Raw genomic sequence first — 10,000 nt, 5'->3', positions numbered from 1 at the left:
TCGCTTGCTTCTGTTCTCTTTACGCGAACTTTTACTGCGACACAAAGCCGGGGTGTGAAGAGTGCCGGGATTATTGTCATGAATCAAATTTATAAACGCTGTTGTGTAATTATAAAGAAGCGTTACTTTATAACAGAAAGGATGTTTAGCTGGGTAATAACAACCTCAATTGAATATCGCCAGAGTAACGTTTTCGCGTGTGAGGTTAGGCTTCTGGACAAACACAGGCTGCTGCCTCTCTCTCTCTCTCTCTCTCTCTCTCTCTCTCTCTCTCTCTCTCTCTCTCTCTCTCTCTCTCTCTCTCTCTCTCTCAGAGCCCAGCAGTCAAGTTTAGATTGCTGTGCAAACATGCGTTGGGTTGTAACAAAATATCAGCAAGTATCTTTGCCGTGGGGCAACACATGGGTGGGGGCGGGTGCAAAAAGACAGTGAGAGAGAGAGAGAGAGAGAGAGAGAGAGAGAGAGAGAGAGAGAGAGAGAGAGAGAGAGAGAGAGAGAGAGAGAGGGAGAGAGAGAGAGAGAGAGAGAGAGAGAGAGAGAGAGAGAGAGAGGGAGGGAGAGAGAGAGAGAGAGAGAGAGAGAGAGAGAGAGAGAGAGAAAGAGAGAGAGAGAGACAGGGAGAGACAGGGAGAGACAGGCAGAGACAGGCAGAGAGATAGAGACAGAGAGACAGAGATGAAGAGAGAGAGAGATAGAAAAACGGAGAGAGAGAGACAGAGAGAGAGACGCAGACGCAGACGCAGACGCAGACGCAGATAATTTATTCAATAGGCCATAGCCCCTTATGAAGGATCGGAGTGTGAACAAATGATTAACGTTGCAAATAATTTAACTCATCAGGTGCAAAAAAGGTACAACATAACAATCGCACAACACTACGGATTAAAACATACATTACACGTTCTTTAACTAAGAGGTTAAAACATCTCTTAATTTAAAGGCTTTATACAAATACAAGGATACATTTCTAACAACAGTTTCTTGAGGGGAAGCTAGGAGCAAGCTGAGTCTAAAAGTGCTTGGGTTTTTATAATATTTAAATGGGATAAATTTTTCTCTTAATCTGTTTAAGTATGGACAACACAAAACAAAATGGACTTCATCATCTTGCTTTACTTTACAAAGGGGACACATTAACTGATCGGTATCATGCTGTTTATATCGGTTAGCATGCACATTTATTTCTGAAATACCGAATCGAAACCTAGTCATAATAAACTTTAGATGTCTATCCACATTCAACAAAAGGTAGGGTTTAATGTCATGTACAGTACAAAATGTCCGATAAACAGCAAATCTATCACTATTTTGAATATGATAATCCCACTCTTGCCATCTGCAATCGACCAACCTTTCCCTAAAAACACGCAAAAACTCTTTTTCATTAACAACGCCCTGGTTCAACCACACAAAACCAAAACCGTACTCATACAATTTACAACGGACACTTGAGGCCCAGTTCTTTTTACCACTCTCATCCATTTTATACAACATATCATATGATTTACGAGGAAGTCTGTGCGCCTCCATCTTTAACAATTTCATCCAGTAGCTAACGCATCTTAAAATAGAATTCAAATATATCGGATATCTGTTTGTCTCACCATATACCAGGTCATTAGGTGTTCGCATACGAACTCCTAAGAACTTCTTCAATGCAAATAAATGGACTTTTTCACACTGCAGAGCAGCTTTATCCAATCCCCATATCTCAGCACCATACTGTACTATTGGTTGTACTTGGGAATCAAACAACTTCAAAAAGACATGCAAACTATTATTATTAAGCACAGATAATCTTTGTATAATACACATCAGAGCATTTTTGGCCCGGCTTGAGAGATCACCACAGGCAGCAGTGAAACTGAGTCGAGTTGAAAACAATATTCCTAAATACTTATACACGTTTACAACAGGTAAAATATCAACCCCATATGTCCATCTTTCCCTTGCACTCAAATATCCACCTTTCCTAAACACAATAATGTTACTTTTACTCATGTTTACCTTTAAATGAAGAGAGGACACTGCCCTGCGTAAATTATTTAACTGAGTCTGTAGACCCACAACCGTCTCTGATAACAACAATAAATCATCAGCAAGCAAAAGAATAAACAATTCCAAATAATCATCAGTAAATGTGGCACCATGTCTTCCATTCTCAATTATCTCAAGTGCTAACTCATTGATAAAGAGAGAAAATAAAACTGGGCTACATACATCGCCCTGTTTAACACCAAATGTACAATTAATATAATCCGTAAACTTTGCTCCACATCTCACTTTTATTTTTACATTATCATACATACTCTTCACACACCTAAAGAGTTTCCCTTTTATACCATTTTTTAACAGAATTGGCCAGAGCAAAGCTCTGTTGATGGAATCAAACGCCTTCTCAAAATCTATAAAGGCAACATACAGTTTACGATTCAAAGAAAATTGTTTCTGTACAAAGGCCAACAGTGTAAACATATGATCAATAGTGGAATAATTCTTTTTAAAACCAGCTTGATATTCACCCGTACTGTTATTACATTCAATCCATTCTTGCAACCTGTTATTAATCACAGTACTATAGACCTTGCTACTAACATTACACAGTGAAATTCCACGATAATTATTTGGATTATTCACATCGCCTTTCTTAAACAAAGGGATAACAATGGACTCTGAGAGAGAGAGAGAGAGAGAGAGAAAGAGAGAGAAATGAAGAGAGAGAGAGAGACATAGAGAAAAGGAAAGACAGACAGACAGACAGACACACAGACACACAGACAGACAGACATTTTAGTGTGTATGTATGGAGAGAGACAGACAGACAGTGAGACCGCATCAAGCTCACTCACAGATAACTTCTTCTTCTTCTTCTTCTGAAACTCCCACATACACTTGTGTTTTTGCACGAGTGGAATTTTACGTGTATGACCGTTTTTACCCCGCCATTTAAGCAGCCATACGCCACTTTCGGAGGAAGCATGCTGGGTATTTTCGTGTTTCTATAACCCACCGAACTCTGACATGGATTACAGGATCTTTTACGTGCGCACTTGGTCTTGTGCTTGCGTGTACACACGAAGGGGGATAAGCCACTAGCAGGTCTGCACATAAGTTGACCTGGGAGATCGGAAAAATCTCCACACTTAACCCACCAGGCGGCCGCGGCCGGGATTCGAACCCTCGACCTTCCGATTAGGAGGCCGACGTCTTACCACCACGCCACAGCGCCCGTCACTCACAGATAACAAAACAAAACATAACCCAACAGTACACAAAAAACGAAACGAATTCAAAAACCAAATCCGATCAACAGGAAATGGTGACGCACCTAACGGACACTTTTTTTCTTTACCTGTAATCTAAGCGGTGTTGTCTAAGTGCTCTTTGTGCACCTGTAATCTAAGCAGAGATGGCTAAGTGCTGTGTCATTCTGCCACTGGTTGAATTACACCCATTACATCATCAGCGCAACTGTGGTGTTGACGTCATATTGGTTCAAAGGTTAGTCAAACTTCTACAAATTAAAAGGCTTGTCGAGATATCTTTGAACAAAAAGTGAACCAATATTGATATATAGATAAAATAATAGATTACAAAAAAAAAAGAAGGTAAAACAAAACTGACAAACAGTAACACATTTAGCTTAGCTCTAGTTGGCAAAATGAAGGAAAAACAGATTAAGATGAACGTTAATAACTAAACATAAAAACATTCATAATAGATGTACAACTATCACGAGGGGAAGATATGATATTTTAGGCGATCTATAAAAATCGACTTAAACTTGTATCGTAGAAAAAAATGATAGAGAACTAGAGAGAAATGAGAGAGAGATATAAAATCAAATGAAGTATAAAAAATACAAAAGATTAAAAAAGTCTTTCGGGATAAAAAAATAAATAATTCTTCATTTTCTGCACAACCACGTTGCCGGCTATCACATTTTATGTCGCGTTTACTTTTTTCCCATGTACTCAATATTCAACCACAGAAACATTGGAATGATATTAACTTACAGAACACAAAAGTACGTATACAACTGAAAAACAATTCTCGTTTTTATTACAATCTGTCTTGCCCTGTCTTATTTTCCCAACACGGAAGTTGTAGCTGACCCCCAACACGGAAGTTGTAGCTGACCCCCAACACGGAAGTTGTAGCTGACCCCCAACACGGAAGTTGTAGCTGACCCCCAACACGGAAGTTGTAGCTGACCCCCAACACGGAAGTTGTAGCTGACCCCCAACACGGAAGTTGTAGCTGACCCCCACTCCCCACCCTCCCCTCTAATGAAAAGTGTCCCTTCATTGCAGATGGTCTTTCTTGACAGGTTATTCTGGGCAAAGACAACAGACATATATAGGGACGACAAATGTGTCCTGTGTTGGAAGGCGTCCGTTCGTCAGAGGGACCTCACGTTGCAGGCAGTACCGTGGTTGTTTTGTTCGATTGTGTGTTTGAAAACTGTTGTGTCGTGGTTCTGGTTTTTTTCTACGACAACGTCAACCACGACGACAACAACAACAACAACAACAACAACAACAACAACAACAAGATATTTTAATTCCTTCAGCGTACAGCGTATTTACTCAGTCGTCCTCGTCTTTATTCATGGGTGGAAACTTCCACGATCTTTGACGTGTATGACCGTTTTTATCCCGCCATTCAGGCAGCCATACGCAGTCTTTAGCATGTTTGGTATTTTTGTGTTTTTATTAAAAAAAAGATTAAAAAAACGAACTCTGATATTCATTACAGGATCTTTTCCGTGCGCACTTGGTTTTGTGCGTCCGTGTACACCAGGCACTGGCAGGTCTGCACATAATCCTCCATCCTTAACCCACCAGGCGCAGCTCAGATTCGAACCCGCAACCTTCCGCATGGTAGGCCGGTGGTCTTAGCCACAAGGCCACTGTGCCCGTCTTTCACTCTGTGATTTTGAATCACAAGTTTTGCTGACATCTTCTGCAAAACAGCACTAACTACAACACATTACTTTCAGCGCCTATCTTTTATTCCAACATGTTTTGGTCAATAAGGCTGATCAGCGACTTTTACACATCCGACTCATCAGCGAATCTCTTGTGCGATATATTGAACAGCCCAGATACCGTTGCCGGGCCCAAAAGCTAACACGACTCAAGCCGATATTCCCAAATAGGACTTGAGTGCAAACATGAAGGCTAAAACGGAAGAGCGTCAACATGGCAACCGGAAGTCGACAGAGAGCATTCTGGGAGTTTGTTCGAATTTCTGCAGAAAAGATGCCTCCGGCAGAATGATATCGGTTTTTTCTCTCTTCTTTTTCTTTTTTGCGTCCAAAAGGCAAGGTTTGTTAATACTTTGTTCCTGTACATGTTGAAGATCATTATGTCTTGGGATAGTGATGATGTTCGCGATCTCAACTTCTCTAGGGCCATCTTTATGTGGGCGGTGCCCATATCTTGTCCCTCGCTGCATTCGCCTTCCCCGGGCCAAACTAGGGTCAGGGACAGTGAAACCTAGCGGCACGGTTGGCCTAGTGGTAAGGCGTCCGCCCCTGTGATCGGGAGGTCGTGGGTCCGAACCCCGGCCGGGTCATACCTAAGACTTTAAAATTGGCAATCTAGTGGCTGCTCCGCCTGGCGTCTGGCATTATGGGGTTAGTGCTAGGACTGGTTGGTCCGGTGTCAGAATAATGTGACTGGGTGAGACATGAAGCCTGTGCTGCGACTTCTGTCTTGTGTGTGGCGCACGTTATATGTCAAAGCAGCACCGCCCTGATATGGCCCTTCGTGGTCGGCTGGGCGTTAAGCAAACAAACAAAGAAACAAACAAACAAACAAACAAATAAACAGTGAAACCTCCTAACACCTCAGAAACTCGGGTCTTACAATGGAGGGAGTCTCAAAATAGGGATACATCTACAGAGAAATTGAACAGAAAATGAACAGAAAATGAACAGAAAATGAACAGAAAATGAACAGAAAATGAACTGAAAATGAACAGAAAATGAACAGAAAATGAACAGAAAATGAACAGAAAATCTCTCAAACCAGGAATTTTAAGGGAGGGAGTCTTAAACTCGGGGGGGGGGGGGGGGTCTTAAAGTGGGGGTAAAGAGGTAATGAACAGAAAATCTAAAAAAGCAAAGACTTTTAGGGAGGGAGTCTAAAAACTGGGAGGGGGGGGGTGGGGGAGGCTTAAAAAAGGGTTCTATTGTACAACCCGTTTCCAGCCAGAGCGCTCGAAAAAATCGGTTAGCCCAGAGCTTACAGGTATGATTTGTTAAGGGCAGGGTGTGGTCATCCTACCTGTCTTTACCTGTCTAAATTTACCTGTCTTTACCTGTGGGGTCCGGTCCAATTAGCGGAGGATTACCAAACATCTCTGTCAATATTTATGAACTTTGTGATTTTTTCCGCTAACAAGTCTTCGATCTAAATCTTGTTTAACTTAATGATTTAAAAAAAGTCTGTGTAGAGGGATGGTGCACAATGCTGCACATAGACAGGGGAGTGTATGTAGGAGGATTGGTTTTACATGCGTGTGTGTGTGTGTGTGTGTGTGTGTGTGTGTGAGTGTGTGTGTGTGTGTGTGTGCGTGTGTGCGTGTGTGTGTGTGTGTGCGCGTGCGTGTGTGTGTTGTGTGTGTGTGTGCGTGCGTGCCTGCGTGCGTGTGTGTGTGCGTGTGTGCGTGTATGTGTGTGTGTGTGTGCGTGCGTGTGTGTGTGCGTGTGTGTGTGTGTGTGTGTGTGTAAAACCTGAATGCACTTATAAATCACCTATACTGCTGTATCTGTAAGCGTTTCTATGGCAATAATCCAACCTGTAGAACCAAATTAGAGGTTTGTAAAAGAAAAATTGTAATCATTAAGTAAAAATCTATATTTTCTACAGCGAATCACACAGTCAAATGCTATCTCACGCACTGTCGACAAGGTGTAATGATTCTGTCAGATACCGGTGAAATTGGGATGGGTAAATCCCTAAAACAACTTTGTTTGGCTTTTAAAATAGAAAATTACAAAGTGTATTTGTTAAAGGTCCTTACTTGAGCTCGAAATTGACTTCGTGAAGATTGCGCGAAGTTTTTATTTTTTTTAATTTTTATTTTTTTATCGACATTTCAGTGCCGAATCTTTTAGCAGCGAGCTTTGTGAAGTATACTTTGCCCAATTACTATCAGGCGTACCCAATGACAAACATCTATTGGCCCCCGTAATACAGTATCATGTTCACTTCCTGGTTTAAACTGGTACGATTACTCATACGAAGCCAGGTAAACACGTTGTCGATTTTGAACCCGTGGTTGATGTAAACATCTTCATTTACAGTTACTCCTCCCTTCTCCACCACACTTTCTAAAACGGACTTAAAGTTACATCAACCGTCTCTTAGATTGTGGTTATAGTATTATTTAGGAGAGGAAAAAACTGCTTGATTTTGGAGCGGTCTTTGGGGTATGACAGGGTGACGGAGTATAGGCTCCCTTAACAGCAGACTCTGCACTGACAGAGTTGTCTGCCGTCGAGAAGTGTGTGCTATTTATAGTAGCTGGACGTTTCTAACAGGTCGCCGGTTTGACATCTGTCAATTGTAGCGAACTGTTTGTGATGGGGTCTGACTGCTGAAGTCTCCTCATCTGGTCATGGGAATTTTTGCCATGACACAGTAATTTTACAGGGGTATCAATTAAGCGCTAAGATTCCTCTCCGGATTGACTGGCTTTGCCTCTCAAGGGGAATCTTCTGCTTCGGGCTTCGGTTACAGGAGTCTACTGTTTTGTTTGCGAGGATGAGAACTATCGACTCCAGACGCTGAAAAGTTATACTCCCTTACGTCGCAAATACTGATTTATTTAATTAGAACGCTGTCGTGAATGTCTCTGAAAAGGTCCAGAAGATATCCATTTGTTTGACAGATTTAAAACGACAGAAAGAAGAGCCTAACGAAATCTTTTGACATGGAAGCTTTACAGACACACTCTTCTTCGTGAACAATAGTCTCACATCTGGCCAGGCTTTATTATTTTTTCATTATTTTTTTATTATTTTTTTTAATGGATTTGACCATTCCTCCACCTGGACGCATACCAAAACGGATTGCTTAATGTATTGATTTGGAATTGTTTGGTGAATTAATTTCTTTAAAAACCACCAGTGGCTTTTACAAAATGTGATTCGTCAAGAATATGCCACTGTGCACAGAGAAGGTCTTATCCTATGTAAAGGCCTGGCAAGCTTGGAGATGGTGAGCCGTAAAGGCCTGGCAAGCTTGGAGATGGTGAGCCGACCCGTCTATAGTCGTAGCTGGTTGTACTCTATTGTTCCAATTGTATGCGGCATTTGTATTTGTAATTCTTTGAATAAAATTGTTTCAACCAACCATCCAGTCGTGTATACGAGAAGCACTGTGCTTTTAACGGCACAGAGAGAGTCTTATCCCGTGCAAAGGCCTGGCCACATCTCAGACGGAGAGCCCAGCTGTTTTCACGGCACAGAGAGAGTCTTATCCCGTGCAAAGGCCTGGCCACATCTCAGACGGAGAGCCCAGCTGTTTTCACGGCACAGAGAGAGTCTTATTTCGTGCAAAGGCCTGACCACATCTCAGACGGAGAGCCCAGCTGTTTTCACGGCACAGAGAGAGTCTTATCCCGTGCAAAGGCCTGGCCACATCTCAGACGGAGAGCCCAGCTGTTATCCCGTGCAAAGGCCTGGCCACATCTCAGACGGAGAGCCCAGCTGTTATCCCGTGCAAAGGCCTGGCCACATCTCAGACGGAGAGCCCAGCTGTTTTCACGGCACAGAGAGAGTCTTATTTCGTGCAAAGGCCTGGCCACATCTCAGACGGAGAGCCCAGCTGTTATCCCGTGCAAAGGCCTGGCCACATCTCAGACGGAGAGCCCAGCTGTTTTCACGGGGAGGATTATATTGTGCCTTTATCGTCCCAGAATAAGCAAAACGAGTACAGTATGTCACGTGGTAATAACATCCTCCCCAGCCTCGCATCCATTGCTGTCGACAGCCGGGTCATTACGCGTGACGTCACAACCCGTGCTTTGCATGTCTGGTGAAATGGGACAGCGACTGAGTGACACTTTGCTATTTAACACAATATATTGCCTGCCTCATTACGCCCACCTTCGACCAAGGCCTGGCGAATATTCTGGAGTGATTGGGTCATAGAAATAAGGAAAATTAGCAGCCTACCTCGCTAAAAGATATTTAGAAAGATTTCATTTAGTTCCGATCGGGATGGCCCACGTCACATTTTGAAGTTCAGTCGGCTGATTTATATTGTGTCTCACGTCATCCTGAATGAAAGTGTTATTTATTTTTGTTTATTTGTTGTTTTTGTTTGTTTGTTTGTTTGTTTTTTAGATTTAAAAAGTTGCTATTTTGCGACACGGTTTGTTATTCCTAGATTTTATACAATGTCATATGCAATCTCAGATTTTTAAAGAGTTAAACTTCGTGTGTGATTTTGAACTTTGTAGCCTGGTGCAGCTATTTGGCAGCCCAGGCCTTTCTAAATAAAATCAAAATCAATATTTTGATTAACTTTCTCTCACCCGTTCCTACTTGTCCCTTCGCTGAGCCCCGCTTCATCCCGCCTCTCTGCCCTCTTGTCCGCCACAAAAAATACCGGTCATAATTAAAACTGGAGAATAAATTTGAGCCACATTGCGAAGTCTTGTCTCTCAGACACAGGGCGACGAAATCCCTCTGTGGTGGTATGAAGGGAGCAACTCGGAGAAATCTCGCCGGCCTGTGAGAGAACGCGAGAAAGTCCCTTGCAAATCCCTCCACAAACACTCCAGCATAATGACTTAAGGCTACCCGCATTCAGCGACCCTTTACCAGCCAGAATTACTTCCCTTCCCCTGGCAATCTTTTGCAATAGAGAAGAATGGTGAGTCGGGCGAAAGAGAGTTGAAAAAGCTTGGGTTGACATTGCAAGACTAGCAGCCCCCTAAATCGCCTGTTTTTATTAAAGGTTAATGAAGGGAAGAAAGATAC

The sequence above is a fragment of the Littorina saxatilis genome, linkage group LG14, assembly GCF_037325665.1.
Source record: "Littorina saxatilis isolate snail1 linkage group LG14, US_GU_Lsax_2.0, whole genome shotgun sequence".
In the NCBI taxonomy this organism is placed as follows: Eukaryota; Metazoa; Mollusca; class Gastropoda; order Littorinimorpha; family Littorinidae; genus Littorina; species Littorina saxatilis.
This window is presented reverse-complemented; position numbering follows the sequence as displayed.